We start from the raw sequence: 24781 nt of genomic DNA, 5'->3' as shown, positions 1-24781 counted from the left end.
GACGTGCTAATGGTGACTGTGTGTTGAAATTGACTCAAAGAACACATATTGATGACGTTATGAGAGGTAGTATACTAGGACGACTGGAGGCTGGCCAAACACATCAGGTCGTAGCACAGGCCCTCCGTGTGCCACAAAGTATGATCTCAAGATTATGACAACGATTCCAGCAGACAGGAAACTACAGTACGGGACGTCCACAGTGTACAACACCACAAGAAGACCGATATCTCACCATCAGTGCCCGCAGACGGCCATGGAGTACTGCAGGTAGCCTTGCTCGGGACCTTACCACAGCCAATGGAACAGTTGTCTCCAGACACAGTCTACAGACGACTGAACAGACATAGTTTTTAGTCCTGGAGACCTGCAAGGTGCATTCCACTGACCCCTGGTCACAGGAGAGCCCGTAAAGCCTGGTGTCAAGAACACAATACATGGTCATTGGAACAGTGGTCCCAGGTTATGTTCACGGATGAGCCCAGGTATAGTCTGAATAGCGATTCTCACCGGGTTTTCATCTGGAGTGAACCAGGAACCAGATATCCTGAATGCCCTTGAAAGGGACCTATATGGAGATCGTGGTTTGATGGTGGGTGTGATTATGATTGGTGCACGTACACCCCTGCATGTCTTTGACAGAGGAACTGTAACAGGCCAGATGTATCGGGACGTCATTTTGCACCAGCATGTCCACCTATTCGGGGTTGCAGTGGGTCTCACCTTCCTCCTGATGGATGATAACGCACGACCCCACTGAGCTGCCACCGTGGAGGAGTACCTTGAAACAGAAGATATCAGGCGAATGGAGTGGCCTGCCTGTTCTCCAGACCTAAACCCCATCGATCACGTCTGGGGTGCTCTCGGTCGACGTATCGTTGCACGTCTTCAAACCCCTACGACACTTCAGGAGCTCCGACAGGCACTGGTGCAAGAATGGGAGGCTATACCCCAGCAGCTGCTCGACCATCTGATCCAGAGTATGCCAACCCGTTGTGAGGCCTGTGTACGTTTGTATGGTGATCATATCCCATATTGATGTCGTGGTACATGCGCAGGAAACAGTGGCGTTTTGAAGCACGTGAGTTTCGGGACGGTTTTCTAAACTTATTACCAATTCCGTGGACTTACAAATCTGTGTCGTGTGTGTTCCCTATGTACCTATGCTATTAGTGCCAGTTTTGTGTAGTGCTACGTTGTGTGGCACCACATTCTGCAATTATCTTTAATTATAAGCATGAGTGTATAATGGCATACGGCATAAGCGCATGAAAACAAGCAAAGTAGACTAATTTTCGTGTCGAACAACCACTCACTTCACATACCGTTCGAATAGTAAAAATGGCAGCATTAAGTCTTTGAATAAGATCCTGAACGTGGGCTTTCCACGACAGCTTACTATCTGTCTGAACCCCAAGAAATTTGAACAGTTCAGTTTCACTAATCATATGCCCATTCTGTGAAATTAAATGGTCAGGTTCTGTAGAATTGTGTGTTAGAAACTGTAAAAACAGAGTCTTACTGTGATTTAGTGTTACTTTATTTTCTACAAGCCATGAACTTAGGTCATGAACTGCACTATTTGAAACCGAGCCAATGTTGCACACGACTACCAAGCTAGTGTCGTCAACAAACAGAAATATTTTAGAGTTACCCATAATACTAGAGGGCATATCATTTATATAAATAAGGAACAGGGGTGGCCCAACACTGATCCCTGAGCCTCCCCTCCCCCCCCCCCCCACCCCACTTGGCCGTACCCCACTCAGATCCAACATCACAGCCATTCTCAACATTATGAATAATGACCTTTTTCTGTCTGTTGCTGAAGTAAGAGGTGAACCAATTGTTAGTTACTCCCCATATTCCACAATGGTCCAACTTCTGGAGCAATATTTTGTGATCAACACAGTCAAACGCCTTAGCTAAATAAAAAAATATGCCTAGCGTTCGAAACCTTTTGTTTAGTCCATCCAGTACCTCACAGAGAAAAGATAATATAGCACTTTCAGTTGTTGAACGACTTCTAAAGCCGAACTGTACATTTCATAGCAAATCTTGTGATATAAAATGATTAATTATTCTTACATACATAGCCTTTTCAATAACTTTAGCAAACACTGATGGCGTAGAAATAGGTCTAAAATTGTCTATCTTATCCCTTTCTCACTTTTCATGTAGCGGGTTTACTACTGATTAGTTTAATCGTGCAGGAAACTGACCATTCCCAAAGGAAAAATTACAAATATTGCTAAGTACAGGGCTAACATGTGCAGTACAGTAATTTAATATTCTACTAGGCACTCAATCATAACCATGAGAGACCTTAGTGTTCAGTGATTTAATTGTTGACTAAATTTTCCCCTTGTCTGTATCCCAGAGGAGTATTTCAGACATCAATCTCGGAAAGGCATTTGCCAAAAGAGTTATTTGTTTCACTGTAGAAACTGAATTTTTGTGTAATTCTGAGATGTACCCTTTACCGTGTGGCTCCTGCAAGATGCAATTTCCACCCCCACACTACTACAGAAGTCAGACAGACGCTCCTAACGTTCTAAAGAGAAATGCCTGAAAAATAAATATCTTCTGGAGCCGTCTGCTGGAAGGAAATGACACAAAAATTCACAAAATTTCTTACGTAACTACTGTGATACTTGGGTACTGGAGTAGTGCTAGTTAGTGTAAGAAAAACATGAAACTAACGAAAGTTGTTACTTATTTTGCAAAAATTCTGAGAAATTACAATGTCACTTTTAGTTATGAATTAAACAAGTTATATCCTGGTTCTTTTCGGGATGTGAAGTTACCTCTCAAGGATAAGATTCGCTAATGAAATTTCTATACAAAATTTAAGATGGTTGTTGACTTGGCAGAATGGCTGAGAGGCGTGCCTACTCAACTTGTATAATTATCCTTTAGAATGTTGCTAGGTACGGTCGAGGCAGTCGCATGTGAAATGCAGTGAAGTGTACTGTTGTGGAGGAAATATGGGGCTCGCAATAGCTGTAGCTCACTATACCGTAAGCTGCGATCACTACTGTCTGCGCCGCTCGCTGCTGACAAGTAAGATAACTCTCGTTCTATCTGGATTGACCTTCGCCAATCAAACTCTCCCTATGCCTTGATGAAGTCAAGGATTCCTATTCGCCCCTAGTCTAACTATTGGCGTGGTACACTGGTCAGATAACCAGTCCACTGTGATGCCACTCAAAATTCGCTCGCAGGTGTTTAACTATAACTCTGTCTGTTCACACCGCACAATAAGTGTGTCGGCCAACACAGTGAACAACGCTTAATCGCAAGGACTCAATATAGAGTAGCACTTCGATTCGCTCTCGGCAGAGGTGCTCTCCCAGTGAAGTACTGGGGAGAGACTTGTTCCTCACTCCAAGAGCGACAACGGAACGGCGCCTCTCCACGCCAGACGTGAAGGGGTATATCTTTTGGTCTCTTCCATTATTCCTTCAGCTCAAGGAATCAGAAATACCGTCTGCCAATCAGCATTGCTCTTCTAAAACGGGAGAATGAAGTTTCGTTTAAGGCGAGCAATTCGGAAACCTGTAGCATTGGCGTTTGTCGTTTGCTGTCTCCCTGTGAAAATCTCTGAAACTGCGTGCTGTGTGTAAAGAATGCGTAGGCTGGCCACTCCCACACAATGTAGCGGAATTTGCTTTTAAGCCGAACACGGGGTTGTTCCCCCTTTCACCCGGGCCCACACTGTCCGCTACATGGGCGGTCACCGGCCGACATAGGCTGGGTCGTACTCTGAAGGGACCAGCGTCCCGTTGTGCGGTTTCTCTCCCGAACTAAAAGCTTCTGTGACCGTCGCGTCTGGAAAGTATGTGTGTACGCCAGCCTTGAGTATCTCAACCATGGTGCGCTTACTTGTTAATTGCATATCGTTTACATGACTTCATACAACACTGACTTTATCTTATCGAGTTTGGGTTCAAATGAAGTGTCTTGATGTGCGGAATATGATTGTGAGGGCGGAATATGTAAGCAATGAAGGTCAGGAGACCACGACATCTTACATACCTCCCTCCTTCTGACAAAATTTTTGTCTGGGGTTTGTCAATGCCGAGGAAAACATTGACAAAGTCAGGAAAGAATTGTTCTTTTAGATTTTCCAATAAACTTTTCTCAGCCACTCTTATCAATTTTTTCTAATGATTTCTTTATAGCTGTTGTTTCTATTTTTTTAATTATACAATTTATGTTTTGTTGTTAGGCAAATATAGGCTTTACAAAGGTTGTTATTCTTTGTCGTTGCCAGTACATATCTCTGTTTGTCTTTTTCATCTTTTTCATTTCCAAAAATTTGTTTTTGCAATATTAATTTTTCTAAAGTCGTAAGTGTACAGTGTATCATGTTTTAGTGTGGTTATATCTTTTCTTTAGTTACGCTTGCTTAAATGTTCGCAAAAGCTCTGTTGTGTTACTTTGTTTTATTTATTTAGGCATTATCTTTTTCTTTATGTCTCAATGTTTTTTTTTTTTTTTTTTTTTTTTTTGCTGCGTCAGATCTGTGCTCGATGATCCTCACTGAAATGCTGTAAGGCGTCGACTCATTTGTAAGGGTGTCACAAATCATGAGAGAAGCACTCTAGCATGCGATGCCGGGTCTTACTTGTTGACATTGTCATCACGGAGTGGTACTTTTAACTGATGATGATGACAGTGGTTTACTGCATAAACAGTGATGTCTTGGTACTCCTTTGCTGTCACACCTGGGACGGTGTGGCAGTTCGATGATTGTAGTTGACTACCGACGATCCGTCACCCAACATTTTGCTGTGACGTCTTGGTACTTCACACCTGGTTCGGTATGGCAATTTGATGATGTGGTAGGGAGAATACTGTTCATTTTGCTAAATCTATTTCTAGATAATGTTGGTTGGCACTACTTAATATTCCGTTTGCCGTTCGCTTGTATTTGTTTGATGATTCAAGGTTTATTTTTGGAGAGGTGGTTGTAGTAGTTGATATACCACGTTCATGGAAAGACGTTTGTAGCAATTTGCTTTGTAGGATAGGAAAGAAAGGTATCTTGCTGTCTTCTTCCCGTCTTCATCTTGCATCTTCTGTTCTTCTCTTCTTTCTTGCATTCTTCTGTTCTTCTTGGGCTAGGAATATGTGAATTTTAGTGTAGGAGTGATATAGGATTTGTAGGATCTGACTGCCTTTCCAACTGTTACTTGATGAGTTTGTAGATCTTAGTAAATTTTTGTACCTTCATTGTCGTCTCGTCATATTGTGATTCTCCGCACACTCTTCTGTTGTGTAGCAGTGTCGTGACATATGAAATGTCCATGCTGCACATTGTCCTCCTGAAGTCCAACCTGGTTGCAACCTGCATTTCCAGTGTGGCGTTGGTCTTCATGTTGTTGTTATTGCCCTAAGTGCTTTCTCAACATGTCTGTACCCTCTCCGTCGCTATCTCGAAGCATCTGGTGTTAATGGAGCTGGCAATTGATTTCGGTGGCGATGTCCCTCTGACGCGTAGAAATATTTACAATTTTTGTTTTACATATATTTGTTATTTACAAAACAAACTCTGATTTTATATAATGCAAAAGTTTTCTGATAGTGGCAAAAATTATTAGATAGATATATTTCTTTATTCTAATTATGTCCTACCACTTCTTCATTCTTTTAATTGTTGTGTACCATTTATTGTTTGTGTGCATGTTGTAGTGTACTTGATACTACAAGAGATTGTTAGTGTATATTGTGTCTCTTTTTTATTTTAATTAATATGTTATTTTGTTGTATCTTAATTTATTTTTTGATTTAGTGGTTAGTATAAGATAGGGTGGACGTTAGTTTGCCTAACCTCTTCCGGATTTTTCACTTCAATCTTTACGTTTTGCAGTATTTGGTGGCCTAATTTCTACTTCTGGTTTCCCTTTGCTATGTTGTTCTTGTCTTTGTGGACCATAATTTCCTCGGTAATTATTCGCACTCTGGTCTCGCCAGTTGCTGTTTCTAACATCGTGACCTCTTTCAAAGTACCCTTGACCGTTGGCATTTTGATTCCAAAATCCATATCCGCCACTGTATGAGTGTCCATTGCTGTTCCTATTTCGGTACCAATTATTCTGGGTATCGTTTCTATGCCAATTGTCTCCATTGTGCCACTGTCCTTGTCTGTTAAATTGCCTGAAATTATTGGTGTTAGGATTACGACTATTATTATTATTGGAATATTCGTTCCTAGTCTCTCCTTTTGCTGTTCTCTTTCCTTTCTTTTTTCTTTCACCTCGTCTTCTTTAAACATAAATTCAAGTTCCCTTAAAACCTCTTTGAATTCTTCGGTATCTTCATTTTTTCCTACTGTTGCCTGTTGATACTTCACCGGTAATTTCATTCCACATAGACGTATCAGCTCTCCGTTACTGTATGGTTTGTCTAGACATTGATTCTTTTTGTCCATTGTATCAAAGAATTTTACCACGCTTTGCTCTCCTGAGTTTCCATATGGTGTCATCTGAAGTAACTCGTATTTAATTTTGTTTTGCGCCTCCTTAGACCAATATCTTTCGAGAAATGCTGTTCTGAACTGTAGGTAAGACGTGCAGGTAGCCGCGATCATTTGCATCACCTGTGCTACTGTCCCTGACATATGTGCACAAATGAAGTCACGTTTGTGAGTTACGCTCCAGTGGTTTGGTAAGCCTACTTGGAACTGGTCGATGAATGTGCGTGCATGCAAGCTACCGCCTTCTTCCTTGAAATGTTGAAATTTTCTAACTGTAAGGAAGTGATTTGTATCATATCTACTCATAAATCCGGTTTGTGGCTGATTCATGGACTCAAATAATCTGCCACTGCTTGTGTCGTCGTGTTTATTCTCTGGTAATCTACTGCCTGTCTGCCTATTGTCAATTTCCTGACTCATATCCGCGTCGTATCGTATCACTGGTGAACAAAATTGTTGTTCGTGTGTTTCTACTCTCGTCGTTCGCGGTATAGTACCTGTACTGCTATTATGTTGTGTCGTTGGATTTACTGGTTCAGTTGCCTGTCTTTCGATTGGTATCGGCTGAATGTATGTGTACCGTTTTTCTGGGTACTGTGCCTGGTCCTGTGGCATGTCATGTATTACTTTAATCGGGGTTTTCTGTTTCGATTTCTGGGCGAGTGTACGTCTACCCTTGGTTCTACTTGAACTTTCTTAGACGGCGCGTGTTCGTGTCCTGAATTAATGCTTGACGCGTCAGTTGTTTCGCTACAGGTGTAATCGGTCTCGATCTTTTCTTCGATATTTTGTGTCAACTCTGTTCGAAGCTTTTCAAACTGATCTTTGTTTTTAAGTTCTATTTTATTAATCCGCTGATCATACTTTTTCAGTGCAACCTTTGCGATCTTGCTTTGAATTGCTTGTTCTTCCGGAATTTGTATTGCTGTGTGAGTGGCTTTTTTCGTAAAACGTTCCACCTTTTTGTCAACGTTTACGATGTCCAATTGGACCTTGTCCACGTCAGTGCGTAATTGCTGCTGACCTTGTGTTAGTACCCGAATTATTTCTCTAGATTCTTTCGCGTCTTTGTTTATCTGAGTGATCTGACTATCAATTCTGGCGATCCCTTCTTCCATCTGGATTTTAACCTGTTGGATCTGTGTCTTAATAGCCTGATTGTCCTGTTTCAATTCCTGATTATCCTGTTTCAATTCCTGATACTGTTTTGTTATCTGTGTATTCTGTTTCGTCATACTAGCGTTCATTTTTTGTAACATCTCCATGATCGCGTCCTGTCCTGTAACACTACCTTCTGCTGAACTATGTATTCTTGATCTATTGTTTTCTACTCGGTCAGTTACGTCGTCTACTGGGCTATGCTGTGGCGTTTCTAAGTTTGATAACTGCAATAACCGGTGCTGTCTGTGTTGAGGACTAGTTGCGTTTGTCGTTGAACCATTACGTGGCGCAAACAACTCCGCATTCTGCCCTCTCTGTTGTGTATGTCTTGTGTTTGTAGGTACAGTTGCGTCTGTTACGGGACCTTTTCATGGCGCTCGTAACTCCGCAAAATTCTGCGTCTGCTGTTGGGGAATATTTAGAATGTGTACGATAGGTTCGACGTATTCTAAATGTTTCCCCTCTTCCTCACTGTCTACTTCTCTTTGAACGTTAGCTAACTGCCGGTTCATTGACTGTATTGACGCGTATTCTGTCCCTGAATATGCGGCAAACAAACGCGTTTCCTGTGCTCGTTTCGCTTCTAATCTTTGCCATTTCCTACGTGGGCTGTCTATTTCTGGAACAGAATGTGACCTACCTGGAATTTCATATTCTGGAAATTCGATGTTCTCATCCCTTCGATTCCCATCTATCTGATCTGTCTCAGTTTTATCCCAGTCTAACTGAGCCTACTGATTCTGCCGCTCCCCGACTGTTCTATTCTCTGATTCACCGTCTGTCCTATTTTCAGGTTCACCTTCTGTCCTATTCTCAATAAGCTCGTTTACTTGCTGTCTACCTGGTTGATTCTCCTCCATCTTGTCTACTTGCTATCTCTCACGTAACCTTTTGGCTTGTGCTCTCGTTAACATGGAAATTATTTCAACACACCACAACCCTATCTACAAAACTGTACGACCACTTACCAGTTGGTTGAACCAACAACAACAACAACGTCGTGACTTCTCGGCTAATGTTCTGTATGCTCTGCTACAGTCTCCAATCTCTACCTGTGCGCTTGGAAATGGAGAAAAATCTTATTTCTTAATTCTAATTTATATGATGTTGCGTCACACTGCGTCACTACGCCACTCTGCATCTGTGCCTATCACCTGAAAATTCTATGCCCTAACAGCTACACAAATATAGTAAAAAAATGCAAAATTTTCCAACACAATAACACACGACCTTTTCCCTACAATTCCGCTTTCTTCACTACCTGTATCTATTCTGATCCCAATCTTTGCAAATAGCTATTTAATACATGAAAGAAAGTTCTTCAAAGTGCTACTGCTGCGACCTACCGTACCTAACTATCCTGATACTTTCCTATCCTGGCAGCTTACCTATTTTACCTACCCTGGCAGGGTCGCCATTTTCTGAGGTGTGGGGTTGTTCTGTTATTCTCTTATTCTGCCCAACGGATTAATCTGAGATGTACCCTTTACCCTGTGGCCCCTGCAAGATGCAATTTCCACCCCCACACTACTACAGAAGTCAGACAGACGCTCCTAATGTTCTAAAGAGAAATGCCTGAAAAATAAATATCTTCTGGAGTTGTCCGCTGTAAGTAAATGACACAAAAATTCACAAAATTTCTTACGTAACTACTGTGATACTTGGGTACTGGAGTAGTGCTAGTTAGTGTAAGAAAAACATGAAACTAACGAAAGTTGTTATTTATTTTGCAAAAATTCTGAGAAATTACAATGTCACTTTTAGTTATGAATTAAACAAGTTATATCCTGGTTCTTTTCGGAATGTGAAGTTACCTCTCAAGGATAAGATTCGCTAATGAAATTTCTGTACAAAATTTAAGATGGTTGTTGACTTGGTAGAATGGCTGAGAGGCGAGCCTACTCAACTTGAATAATTATCCTTTAGAATGTTGCTAGGTACGGTCGAGGCAGTCGCATGTGAAATGCAGTGAAGTGTACTGTTGTGGAGGAAATATGGGGCTCGCAATAGCTGTAGCGCACTATACTGTAAGCTGCGATGACTGCTGTCGGCGCCGCTCGCTGCTGACAAATAAGATAACTCTCGTTCTATCTGGATTGACCTTCGCCAATCAAACTCTCCCTATGCCTTGATGAAGTCAAGGATTCCTATTCGCCCCTAGTCTAATTATTGGCGTGGTACACCGACCAGATAACCAGTCCAACGTGATGCCACTCAAAATTCGCTCGCAGGCGTTTAACTATAACTCTGTCCGTTCACACCGCACAATAAGTGTGTCGGCCAACACAGTGAACAACGTTTAATCGCAAGGACTCAATATAGAGTAGCACTTCGATTCGCTCTCGGCAGAGGTGCTCTCCCAGTGAAGTACTGGGGAGAGACTTGTTCCTCCCTCCAAGAGCGACAACGGAACGGCGCCTCTCCACGCCAGACGTGAAGGGGTATATTTTTCGGTCTCTTCCATTATTCCTTCAGCTCAAGGCATCAGAAATATCGTCTGCCAATCAGCATTGCTCTTCTAAAACGGGAGAATGAAGTTTCGTTTAAGGCGAGCAATTCAGAAACCTGTAGCATTGGCGTTTGGCGTTTGCTGTCTCCCTGTGAAAATGACTGAAACTGCGTGCTATGTGTAAAGAATGCGTAGGCTGGCCGCTCCCACACAATGTAGTGGAATTTGCTTTTAAGCCGAACACGGGGTTGTTCCCCCCTTTCACTCGGGCCCACGCTGTCCGCTACACGGGCGGTCACCGGCCGACATAGGCTGGGTCGTACTCTGAAGGGACCGGCGTCCCGTTGTGTGGTTTCTCTCCCGAACTGAAAGCTTCTGTGACCGTTGTGGCTGGAATGTGTGTGTGTACGCCAGCCTCGAGTATTTCAACCACGGTGCTCTTAGTTGTTAACTGCATATCGTTTACATGACTTCATACAACACTGACTTTATCTTATCGAGTTTGGGTTCAAATGAAGCGTCTTGATGTGTGGAATATGATTGTGAGTGCGGAATATGTAAGCAATAAAGGTCAGGAGACCATGACGTCTTACACTATCTATAGAACAATAGCGGTCTCGAAAATCTCTGTCTACTCTGAAAGCAACTACTTGTATTAATACTACTACACCACAGCCAATACCAATACCAACAAAACTTTACAAAATTATTAGCCAAGACCAAAAATTCAAACGGTCTCAGGAACACTCAAGGTAGTTGAAACACTGAATGAAAATTTTACTGAAATATTTCACTAGAAACAATAACAACCGTCAGATGAATACTAAAGCACGAAATTTACTAAATGACTTCAACGCACAGAAAACTCTAACAAACACAGCGAGCGAACGTTTCCAAAAGTTTATTAAATCGTTACTTCATCACAAACAGCACGAAACAGCGCTGGAAACTATTACATTTAATAATTGTGTAACAGTGAACAAATAACTTTCTCAGTACTTAGCTTTATAGTCGCTACAGCTGCAACTGCACGCCGCAAAATGTAAACACACTACTTGGGCGTGAGGCTTGGACGAACGTTGTTAACACACTCACGAATAACAATCAATCGAGTCAATAACACAGGAAGAAAGACTGTGATCCACTAATAAGTTATTTTCACAGCAAATATTAACAAAAATAAACTTTAAAATAAGTAACTGAAGACTAAACACTGACTCTGAACAGAAAACAACAACTTGAAGACATCAAAAACGAAGAGAGAAAGACCATTAGGAAAATTGTAGGAGGAAGACGCACCCAAGACGGTTATAGGCTACGATCAATTAAAACACCGAAAAAGTTTTCAGACATCGAAACTGATCTTAGGAAAAGGCGAATGAAATTTTTTGGCCATCTCAGCCGACTACCAGAAAATCGATTGACAAAGAGAATAACAGATTATGTAACCTCACTTAAGAATTCCACGCCTTGGCTAGACGAAATTCGAAAGGACATAAATAACACAAACATAAGACCAGCCATTCTAGAAAGAGACACCTTCAGACACAAATTAGACAAATGGGAAGTTATATCAAAGCAACTAAAAGCAAAACAGTACAGACCAAATTGATCGGATGAGCGTAAACAAGCCTCATCGGAAAGAATGAAAGCCTATTGGAAGAACAAGAAGAACTCAAAGAGAAATTGATCGAGATATTTGTTTAACGTCCTCCATTTCTGGGGAGAATTAGCCAATAATAATAATAATAATAATAATAATAATATCCCCATTGGAAACAGCACTATTAAGAGTTCAGAGAGGACCCGTACGGGAAGTTCCAAGTAAAATGGTCTACCGTCCTGACTTCTAACCACCAAAAGTTAACTGCTCTCCTTAAAAGTGAACAATAATCTCGCCTCTTTTCACGCGGTTTCGTCAGCATTACGTGCGGTACACAAAGAAGTTACTTCCGTGAAATCCAAGCAATGTAGAACGGTGTTTAGTCCTCTCGAGTTTACTTCCTACTTTTAACAACAACGCCTTCGATTCTGCCCAGCTCTGACGTCATCCGAGGCGCTACGCCTGCAGGCATTTTTCTGACGCAAACGGATTGATATCTCACAATCAGTATGAAGTGTCTCTTCTTTCTGGTACTCTGGCTGTATTTATGTATGGGTGCAGAGGATAGCCAAACGGAACATCTGCTATCAGCGGCCCTAGGTACAGGTAGCAGCATCAAAATGGTCTCTTTTCGGACTTGTATTAATTAAAAACTCTGTCGTTTAACAATTTATAATCTTCCTTATTTTTATGTAAACGGGGTTAAGTTTGCTTTAGTTACTGAAAGTTTTGGCTCGACTGTATTTAAACCTTGCCGGCTAGAATTTTTAGAAGGGAACCGACAGTTGAACGTGACCTATGAACTGCCTCTTTACGATTTCTTATAACCATAGTTATTTGCAATACACTCTTGGAACTTGGTACAGTTGTATTATTGCATACCTGTAACCAAGTGCTGTATTCAGAACTGTCTATTAGAAATAAAAATGATAATTAATCTATCATGAATAAGGACATTTCGTTACAGATTCGGTTTTTAGTAAATCACTCGAAAACTAATATAGGTAGCTATTTGGGATCACTTATTTAATGTTTTTACAGGCAACTGATGCTTCATAAGAATTTTCATCTTTCTGAGTCTAACATGTAGCGGCTTCAATTTCTCGTAAAACCACCAGTTTTAAACAAAATATTGCTCTGATAAGCTGAGACTCACAACTTTAAAGTATGATATACCTTTTCGTATTCCGAACAACTTTTAGCTTTGTAATTTTTTTATTCAGTGCCACTTATTTTTTCTTAAGACTGTGTATTGTGTCGAAGTAAAAGTTATTTTAGTTTTTAATTTCATTCTTAGATTATGTTGGAAACCTTTGTATGCTGAGCACAGGCGCGTTATGATGACGTGACGCTCGTGGTAGTGAACTGGGCTTAGCCCCGGCACACTCGCTCGTCTCTGTACCTCTTACAATGGTACAACACTTGTGTCATCTCACTGGGAATTCCAAGACTGCCGAGAATCTTTTAAGTTTGAAGTCCGATAACAAGTGACAGGAGTGGGCGAGCGGTTCTAGGCGCTACAGTCTGGAACCGCGCGACCGCTACGGTCGCAGGTTCGAATCCTGCCTCGGGCATGGATGTGTGTGATGTCCTAAGGTTAGTTAGGGGGACTGATGATCTCAGCAGTTAAGTCCCATAGTGCTCAGAGCCATTTAGAACAAGTGGCAAAAAATTTTTCCATGTTATGTAATTACAAATTAATACTTTCCAGATTTGTTCCTTCACTTGTACCGTTAGACCTTGCTTCTTGCCAAAGTTCATGATTCTAGACAGTTAGTATCATACATGTTTTGATGAGTGAGTCTGCGAGTGTCAAAATATGTCATATAAATCATTGTATCTTTTGATTGCTTTGATTTAGTAGCTTCAGTTTCGTACACCGCCAAGAGACCATAGACCTTACTACGTGAAATAAATTTCAAGTTGATACACCTACCCGTTTCTAAGGAAAAAGGTTTTTAACAGACAGATAGACAGACAGCTTAGTGACTCTATAGGGATTTCGTTTTTGTCGACTGGGATATGGAATCCTAAAAACGATGGAAAACGTCATATTAGTGGCTAAACAATTTCCTTATGTGGATGTTTTGATATAACTTGCGTCTTATGAACGTATGCTGTTTCAACGCAACGTTGCACTGAAGATTTATCAAAAGTGCGTCATTCTTGGTATTTTTTGTTATAATGAAATGTCAGTTAATGATATATCGGCAGCTGAAGTGTCCAGGAGGTTGTAACACAAGACATGGCTCTATTTTACAAAAGTTCAGGACACTGTGACAAAAAAATAATAATGGTGTAGTGGATAGCGATAGGTGTGAAACTATGAAGTTAAATGTACTTGATTCGTATCCTACTGTATCCATATATATTTCATTGACCTTAATTTAAAAAAAAAAATGTCCTGTAATTTTGTTTTGAGTTATTGGGAGTATGTTCCTCACTAATCAATGTTATATACGTATAAAAGCATTTTGTTTCTGGAGCGAGTTTGTTCGGTTTTGTGGAGAAGCTGGGGAATACGGACCAATGAATAACAAGATTTTATTTTACGTCACTGCTTGATACCATCGCAATTCAGTATTTATTTACTTATTGAAAAAAACGTTCAATTTTGTGGGATACATAATTCTTTAATGAATGTTGTGTATGCAGAAACATACATGTACACGCATGCATGTATGTACACACACACACACACACACACACACACACACACACATATGAAGTACAGAAAATTTAACAGTAATATTGGATTAAATAAATAACTTTTTTGGCTTCATCTACAAATGAGATCGCTCTTGTTGCAGCAGGATATTTTTATCTTCTTGTTGAAAATTTTATATTCCACAGGCTATAAAACTTGTGCTACTGAGTTGAGACAGTGGCCTAGCAAGAATGACCTTGGGTTTTATTAAACAGAGAGAACGATGAAATAATTTTTTGATATACATATATAATATTGTAATCACCGCAGAATGTTTGTAATGGGTGTTTTAAAAGCTGATGTCCTTATTAACCGGACTTCCAACTTTTATTTTTGCCTTATGTCATATTCATGGATATTGAAGCCTTTATTTAATTATACCACTGACAGAGAAACATAGCTAGCATGTGGATAACGAAGGAAATGCACGTTATAATAGAGCTAATGTAGAAATTTTACGCGCACTGATTTTTGTAAGCAAACTGTGTGATTTGCAAGCCAGATGCAGCTGTCAACTGCCGCTAGGCAGCGCTGCGTTCGCAAATCGTGACGAGGAGCACGCTCCGTGTGACGCAGCAGTTTGTTTTTGAAGCGTGCACCAACCAGGATGAAAAGCACGTCTGGCGTGCTTAACGACGCGAAACACGTCTGGCGTGAGGGCGGCTTATGAGGACGGATGCGCGATGCGTTCTGAGGAGAGGGCAGGAGCATACCTGTCAGCGTCGCCAGTTAACCTGAGCTCTCTGTCCGTCTGTCCCGCGCCATGTCCTCCAGCTGTTGCCTGTCCCAGTAACCGGCAACACTGGAGAAGATGTCACACTGGTCCACTGTTTCTTCCTCTGACTCTCCTTAGACAAGGTCATATGCTCGGAATGCTATCGTTGTCACTGCTTAACGTTCTGAGTTTGCTTTATGCCACCTGTAGTGAACACTACAATGCCTAATACCTTTGACCTACGAAAACTGATATGAAAATGAGCAGTAAATGTGCTACATGCATGCCAAAGCACACGTGGCAGACTCGACGCAATGACGCTAATGGGATGGTGCGTTGTGGTGTACACTGCGCCTTTCACTGTGCGTCGCTCTATCAGACGCCTTCTTAAGTGCGTACCACAACACTGATGAAAGAAATCGTGAACTTCAGTCATTGAGGTCCTTGCACTCGAGATCTAAACTCAATCGTGCATCCTCTAGAGGAAAAAAAAAGATGTGTGTGAAATGTTATGGGGCTTAACTGCTAAGGTCATCAGTCCCTAAGCTTACACACTACTTAACCTAAATTATCCCAAGGACAAACACACACACCCATGCCCGAGGGAGGACTCGAACCTCCGCCGGGACCAGCCGCACGGTCCATGACTGCAGCGCCTCAGACCGCTCGGCTAAGCTTTAGAGGACTAATATCTTTTACATGAATAGCCTGGTGCTTATGTTGCCCATGGCATACGTTACTGGCGCCCCTGATAAGTTTTATTTTGTACACTAGGAGCAGCATGGATTTATTGAGACTTTTGATTGCACCGTATGAAACATCGCCTGTTCTGTAGTTAAATCTGCTGCCTGAGCAGCTATCCCTATATCTACGTTAGTCTCTGTGCGCAACAGCCTGTGTGCTAAGAGAGTGATCGCTAGCTGAAAATACGACGCTTTAATTAATATTCGTCTATTGCGACAACCAAGCAAAGACAGGAAACACTCCAATAAAAAAATTAATTATATTGGCTTACTTTGATCAAACGTTACTAATGCTTTGAGCACCTCAAATAGTACTACAAACTCCAACATGTTTAATACGATAACAACTCATATCTCTCACCGTAAGCGTCATACAAAACCTCATTAACTGAACTACACTGACGGAAAAAATTACAGCACCAAGAAGGAGTTGTGCTACACTCGAGCGTGGGTAAGCATGTTTCTACAGCTGAAAGATGATGTCTGTTCAAATTTCGCGTCAGTCGCATAAGAGTAGTTTTAGTAGCACCACTATGAGGTCGTAAATGGTGTTTGCTTTACATTTGAACTGTAAAGGTCGTGAGAGTTGGATACGTTTGAGACTGGACTAGTAAGTTGAAGTTAGTCAAGAATGCCTTCAAGACGACGAAAATGGCATTACCAATAGCTCAATGAGTTTGAATGAAGTCGTCAAATAGGGCTACGAGAATCTGGATGTTTCTTCCGCGATACTGCAGAAAGACTTGGCAGGAATGTAACCACTGTACTCGTATATGATTGCTGACAGCGATGGTCCTGAGAATGTACAGTGGCAAGAAGACCAGGCTCTGGACGGCCACGTGTCACTAACGAAAGGGAAGACGGTCGTGCTCGGCGCATGGCTGTGGCGCACCGTACTGAGTCCGCAGCAATAATTCCAGTTCGAGTAGCAATTGGCACCACAGTGATGCCATGCAGACTACATTCCACTGTCCCCAAAACACCGCCGTTTGCGACTTTAGTGTTGTCAAGCGAAAGCTCACTGGGGGGGGGGGGGGGAGGGGGGAGGGGCAGGGTGGAGGTCTGTTGTGTTTTCTGATGAAAGCTGGTTCTCCTCGGTGCCAGTGACGGCCGTGTATTGGTCAGAAGAAGACCAGTTGAGGACTCGCACACAGCCCGTCTCCGTGCTAGACACACTGGACCTACACTTGGAGTTATGGTCTGGGGTGAATTTCGGATCACAGCATGAGCGCTCTCGTGATTATCCCACTTACTCTGACTGCAAATGTGTACATCATTCTGGAGATACGATCTATTGTGCTTCCATTTATAAACGGCATTCCAGGGGGTGTTTTCCAACAGGATAACGCTCGGTCACATACCGCTGTTGTAACACATTTGCTGCAGAGCGTCACTAGATCTGTCTTCAGTCGAGACAAAGGGGACATCATCGGACGACATCTCCAGCGTCATCCACAACCAGCACTAACCGTCGCTGTACTGAACGACTAAGTCCAGCCAGCCTAGGTGGCCGAGCGGTTCTACACGCTACAGTCTGGAACCGCGCGACCACTACGGTCGCAGGTTCGAATCCTGCCTCGGGCATGGATGTGTATGATGTCCTTAGGTAAGTTAGGTTTAAGTAGTTCTAAGTTCTAGGGGACTGATGACCTCAGAAGTTAAGTCCCATAGTGCTCAGAGCCATTTGACTAAGTCCAACAGGTATGAAACTCTATCTCACTAACATCCGGCACCTTACGACATAATTCATGCACATTAGCACGCCTGGCATTTCAGATTTACAACGGCTTATCTCGCGCTTGCATTAACCTGTGATCTTGCAGTGTTAATAACTTAAATAAGTTGCCTAGCTAAACGTATTCCGGAAATTTCATTACTGTACATTAATTATTATTTGGTGTTGCGATTATTTTTCCATCAGTGGTTTATAAGCTGACAGACAGAAACGAATTTCAACTCAGATACCAGTCAACAAGACAGCATTTCATTCCGCCCATGTATGTCATCTGTTATCAGATGTAGAACAGTGAAGTAAGGAGGAGGTAGATATTTGTCATGGAGGTGTTTTTCGTGGTTATGGTGAGGTTCCCTTTCTGAGCATGAGAAAACGCTAAGTTCGGAAGCATATAGACACATTCTACAGCACTCGGTACTACATACGATAAAGGAGCAGTTCGGAGACGGTGATTGCTTTTATCAGCTTGACAATGCACCCTGCCATAAAGCGGAATCTGCTTGTAGACAATAACATTCCTGAAACGGACAAGGTTGCCCGGAGTCCCGACGTGAACCAAAGGAAACAGCTGTGGGATGGATTAGAACATCGAGCCGGCCGGGGTGGCCGAGTGGTTCTAGGCGTTACAGTCTGGAATCGCGCCACCGCTATGGTCGCAGGTTCGAACCGTGCCTCGGGCATGGATGTGTGTGATGTCCTTAGGTTAGTTAGGTTTAAGTAGTTCTAAGTTCTAGGGGACTGATGACCTCAGATGTTAAGTCCCATAATGCTCAGAGCCATTTTTAGAACGTCGACTTGCACCAGATCCTAGTGTCTAACATCACTACCTTCTCTGATTTCGACTTTTAAAGAAGAATCGGTAGCAATTGCTCAGTATATATGCAGACACCTTACTGAAAATATCGCCAGCAGAGTTCAAGCCGTTATGTAGGCGAAAGGAGGATACAACCCAAATTAATGTCCACTAAGAGCTGTTCGGATGCTTTCGATCCGATACCGTATTAAGTCTTAGCTTCGTAGCTGTGATGGATAGTGTTTGATGGTCTAACGAGAAACAGAACTGCTATGAAATTCACTTCCGAGGCCGTTTTGATTTTCATCATCTTCATAAACACTTGCCGCCTCCGCCACACAGTTCACGGTTACGCGAAAATGCCGCTGAACTCCAGCCAAAACAGCAACCTTTGGATGATGCGTGCGTAAAATACTAGTCTCACTTAACGTTGCCGGAATTCATCAAGGGGACGACTTCCTGCATGAGCTGGGGTACAGTGACCTAGCCGTTGGTGGGATTAATGTCAGTGGCCCTTCAAAAGAATGAAAGAAATTAACCTCCATATCGAAAGTTCACTGCACATACCAGTCAAGCACTAAATTATTGGAATGTGTTCCCCAACAAAAATCATTTTACCGAGAGCCAGATTCCGTTCTTCAAAGTGCCCTCTTTTGGTGCCAGACTAATGACGATGTCGGGACGCCTCACCGATAACCATTAAGCGGTATCCGCCCTGCTTCTTCCGTGTGATCGCCCGTTATGGGATGTCCTGTCGGCGAGCGTTAGAGCGTTGCTTCGTTTACGGGACGGAACACCTTGCACGAGAACGCGTGGGACTCTCAGAAATGTAATTATGAAAGTAGGTAATGGGCCAAATGGGGCGTAAAATCTTCGGAGCGGTCCACAATTACAGGTACAATAGCGCAGGTGAAGACAGGCTTATTAATAACGTGGCGCCATCAGGAGGGATCTAATGAGTCGATGTGATGCGAGTGATTACGGGGCGGGGGACCATTGTTTCGACATCGGTAACGCCCTTTTGTAATTCTCGCGGCGCTCCACCCACATCCGGCACAGGCTGCAGGTGAGGGGGGCTCTGCCTTCAGGACGACGAAAACTCCCAGAGACACAAAGGACGCATCGCCCTTTCCTCTGAATACAGACTGTCACGTAGACTTCACAATAGTTATCAAGAAACTGTGCATGTTATTACATAAGAGGGTGGGCCAGAAAGTAATTTCTCCTCTGTCATAAACAATTTTAATAATGAACATTCACTGATGGAAAAAAATCCCAAAACTAAGAAGTAATTACGTAATATACAGCAATGAAATACATTTGTCTACGTAACATGTTTAGGGGATTAACGCCGCAAGTTTACAGGTTAATGTAAGAGAGAGAAACGCCATTACAGTTGTGAAATACTGGTACATTAATAAGCTGCGTAACCGACATAACGTTGAATGCAAGGGTTCAAACGTGCATGCATTGAGTTGTACAGGTTCCAGATGTCAGTCTGAAGGACGGTGATCCGCGCCTGTTGCACTTGCTCGCTCAATACAGGGTCGGTTATTGCTGGTAGTGGATGGCCCTGGAGTTTTCGTCGTTCGGTATGGTATACATACACAAATGGAGACAGATCTCGTAATCGAGCACGGAAAGTCAACAAGTCGACACTAGAGAGTGTTGCCTTACAGCAGCGGTATGTTCAAAAATGGCTCTGAACACTATGGGACTTAACTTCTGAGGTCATCAGTCCCATAGAACTTAGAACTACTTAACCCTAACTAACCTAAGGACATCACACACATCCATGCCAGAGGCAGGATTCGAACCAGCGACCGCAGCGGTCACGCGGTTCCGAACTGAAGCGCCTAGAACCTCTCGGCCACTCCGGCCGGCGCAGCGGTCCGTGAGCGAGAGTTATACAATTGGAAAACACCGCATGGGATGCTGTTCATGAGTGGCAATACAACATGTCGAATCACCAGACTGATGTACAGGTTTGCAATCAGGGTGCATGGAATAATCAGGAAAGTGCTCCCGATGTTATACGTAGTGGCACCCCAAGCCACAACCCTAGGTATTTGTCCAGTGTGTCTAGGCCACAGACAGGTTAGTTGCAGGCCCTCAACTCGGCCTCCTTCTAGACAACACACGGCCATCACTGGCATCGAGGTAGAACCAGCTTTCGTCAGAAAACACTACAGATCTTCCGCTCCACTTTTCGATGAGCTCTCGCTTGACACCACTGAGGTTGGTTTGCGTTGTTTTGGGGTCACTGGAATGCACGCTACAAGGCATCTGGATCGAAGTTGTCCTTGAAGTAACCGATTTGTAACAGTTCGCTGTGTCACTGTGGTACCAACTGCTGCTTACGATGCGGCAAAGCCATAGGCTTAGTAGAGATTCGTGCTGCTGTAAAAAGAGCGATGCGCGATGCATTCAACCACTGCCACCGTCATACCTTAGCAAAAGATCTTGCTGAAAACCCAAGGAAATTCTGGTCTTACGAAAAATCGGTAAGCGGGTCGAAGGCTTCCGTCCAGTCACTCACTGATCAGTCTGGCCTGGCAACGGTAGACAGCAAAACGAAAGCTGATATTTTAAATTTAGCAATTGAGAAATCTTTCACGCAGGAGGATCGTACAATCATACCGCCGTTTGAGTCTCGTACAGATTCCCGTATGGAGGACATAGTGATAGACATCCCTGGGGAGCCCGTATCTCGTGGTCGTGCGGTAGCGTTCTCGCTTCCCACGCCGGGGTTCCCGGGTTCGATTCCCGGCGGGGTCAGGGATTTTCTCTGCCTCGTGATGGCTGGGTGTTGTGTGCTGTCCTTAGGTTAGTTAGGTTTAAGTAGTCCTAAGTTCTAGGGGACTGATGACCATAGATGTTAAGTCCCATAGTGCTCAGAGCCATTTGAACCATTTGAACCATCCCTGGGGTTGTGAAGCAGTTGAATGGGTTTAAAATAAATACATCGCCAGGTCCTGATGGGATTCCAGTACGGTTTTACAGAGAGTATTCTACTTCATTGGCTCCTTACTTAGCTTGCATTTATCGCGAATCTCTTGCCCAACGTAAAGTCCCGAGCGACTGGAAAAAAGCGCAGGTGACGCCTGTATATAAGAAGGGTAGAAGGACGGTTCCTCAAAATTACAGACCAATATCCTTAACATCGGTTTGTTGCAGGATTCTCGAACATATTCTCAGTTCGAATATAATGAATTTCCTTGAGACAGAGAAGTTGCTGTCCATGCATCAGCACGGCTTTAGAGAGCATCGCTCCTGCGAAACGCAACTTGTCCTTTCTTCACATGATATCTTGCGAACCATGGATGAAGGGTATCAGACGGATGCCATATTCCTTGACTTCCGGAAAGCGTTTAACTCGGTGCTCCACTGCAGACTCCTAACTAAGGTACGAGCATATGGGATTGGTTCCCAAATATGTGAGTGGCTCGAAGACTTCTTAAGTAATAGAACCCAGTACGTTGTCCTCGATGGTGACTGTTCATCAGAGGTGAGGGTACATTTGGAGTGCCCCAGGGTAGTGTGGTAGGTCCGCTGTTGTTTTCTATCTACATAAATGATCTTTTGGATAGGGTGGATAGCAATGTGCGGCTGTTTGCTGATGATGCTGTGGTGTACGGGAAGGTATCGTCGTTGAGTGACTGTAGGAGGATACAAGATGACTTGGACAGGATTTGTGATTGGTGTAAAGAATGGCAACTAACTCTAAATATAGATAAATGTAAATTAATTCAGATGAATAGGAAAAAGAATCCTGTAATGTTTAAATACTCCATTAGTAGTGTAGCGCTTGACACAGTCACGTCGATTAAATATTTGGGCGTAACATTGCAGAGCGATATGAAGTGGGACAAGCATGTAATGGCAGTTGTGGGGAAGGCAGATAGTCGTTTTCGGTCCAATGGTAGAATTGTGGGAAGATGTGGTTCATCTGTAAAGGAGACCGCTTATAAAACACTAATACGACCTATTCTTGAGTACTGCTCGAGCGTTTGGGATACCTATCAGGTCAGATTGAGGCAGGACATAGAAGCAATTCAGAGGCGGGCTGCTAGATTTGTTACTGGTAGGTTTGATCATGACGCGAGTGTTACGGAAATGCTTCAGGAACGCGGGTGGGAGTCTCTAGAGGAAAGGAGGCGTTCTTTTCGTGAATTTAGAGAACCAGCATTTGAGGCTGACTGCAGTACAATTTTACTGCCGCTAACTTACATTTCGCGGAAAGACCACAAAGGTAAGATAAGAGAGATTAGGGCTCGTACAGAGGCATATAGGCAGTCATTTTTCCCTCGTTCTGTTTGGGAGTGTAACAGGGAGAGAAGATGCTAGTTGTGGTACGAGGTACCCTCCGCCACGCACCGTGTGGTGGATTGCGGAGTATGTATGTAGATGTAGATGTAGATGTAGGCTGGACACAACGCTCTTTCCTGTCGGTAGCGCCATGTCATCGTCCGGAGCCTAGTCTTCTCGTGACTGTACATCCATGTGAGCACCGCTGCCAGCAATCATGTGTAGTGGCTACATTCGTTCCAAGTCTTTCTGCAGTACCGAAGAAGGAACACTCAGCTTCTCATTGCCCTATTACACGACCTCTTTCAAACTCACTAAGGTGCTGATAATGGCGTTTTCGTCGCCTTGAAGGGACGCTGTATACCTATGCCGTCAATGTTAAATTATCGAATTTTGTGACCCATTATCTTGTAAACGTTTTAAGACACCAACTTACAATTTTCCATAATTATTGAATGCACCTTTCTAGATACTCTGAAATAGAATTATTACTAAAATTGTATTCTGGGGCATGTTATCCTTTTTTTTTCAAACATTCTATTTTTTGACAGAATTTTGTAAATAAATGAATATAAAAACAAAACAACTCAGGATATTTTAAATATTCTAGTTCCATATGCGTTCAATCTCACACGTGGCATGCTGTGAAAATTTCATGTCTCTACCAGCAGTACTTTTTTTTAGGAAACGGGTCGTTTATTGCAAAAAATGTAATTCAGAGATACTGAAGTTTAAAACTTTTTTGATTACAAATTCCTATACAGATTTGCATTTCTGCGTCTTTTATGCACTGGAATTGCCCTGGCCCACAGTCTGTGTCTTCTTCAGTGTCACAACAGCCCAGTGCATGCCACCTCCTTTTCTTTCTTGCTTCTTTTGTCAGTTTCTGAGCAGCTAACTCTGTTTCACGTACACGAAGCTCATCCAGTTACTGCAGTCCTTTATCTGCGTTCCGTCCAAATCTTACCCCTAACTTCTCCAGAACCTTAAGTCTTTCATAGTTCCCACCATTAAAAGTTATTGCGGCATCAGACACTGCTAACTTTAGAGTCATAAAGCCAACAAATACATTTTTTGGCACACGGCACTACACAACATTATTGAAGGACTCATTCACATTCTGGGTCTTCACATGCAAACTTTAGTAGCTCAGGATTTGCCAGATCTCTGTGAATAGGTTTGATTTCCTCCATTAGTGCCAAAGGAAGAGAATGTTTATGTGTAAATTCATGCAGGGTGCCAGAAAATTCAGCTTGCCTATATTTACGCCAAGTGTTTGGTGGAGGTGGACACAGAGCATGACATGGCTTTTCATCGGCTGATATTCGATGAAAGAAAGTGCTCCACACAGCTCTTTTCATCTTCTGCGTTTCTTGAAGTTAACGTTTACGCTTAGTAATTTATGTATAAATAGCAATAGAAGTTAGCTTACTACAAAAGTAGCTGATAATCGCACTACTTTCAACGAAAACTAGTATCAGAAACAAAGGACTGACTTGTTTATTCGTAATGCCAACTTCGGAGACGTAGCAGTAGGCAAAAAACAAAGCAATTCACAGCCTTCTAGACTGTGTAGTTGCCAAGATATGACTGCTCAACTGTGGCAGTATATGCGTAGCGGCGAAATTTGACAGTCACACATCAACACTCAAAATGTTATTTGAAGGTCTCACAATTGTCTGATTTTAATGCATTATACACCAAAATGTTCAGGAAAGTCCAAAGTACATTACGGAGTAGAAAACAGAAAATGAAAAATATCAACGAATTTCACTTACAATGTCTAAGTCTATCGCATTAGCAAAATCGCTTTCTCATTAACGGTGAGATGTAAGCTTACAGACAATTCTTAACGTCTAATCTACATCAACATTAAAAACTACATTTACGTCTACGATGTACTACCTACTTTATGATGTGTGACGAAGGGTAGTTTAAGTCCGACTGTCGTTTCACCTCTTTCCTGTTCCAGTCGCGAATGGTGTGTGGGAAGAACAATTGTTGATAAATCTCTATGGGATCTCGAATATTCCTAACTTCATCCTCATGGTCTTTTCGCAAGATATACATAGCAATTAAAATAAGG

Source organism: Schistocerca cancellata, chromosome 6 (assembly GCF_023864275.1).
Source record: "Schistocerca cancellata isolate TAMUIC-IGC-003103 chromosome 6, iqSchCanc2.1, whole genome shotgun sequence".
Classification (NCBI taxonomy): Eukaryota; Metazoa; Arthropoda; class Insecta; order Orthoptera; family Acrididae; genus Schistocerca; species Schistocerca cancellata.
The sequence above is the reverse complement of the archived record's forward strand: the minus strand, read 5'-3'. Positions refer to the sequence as shown.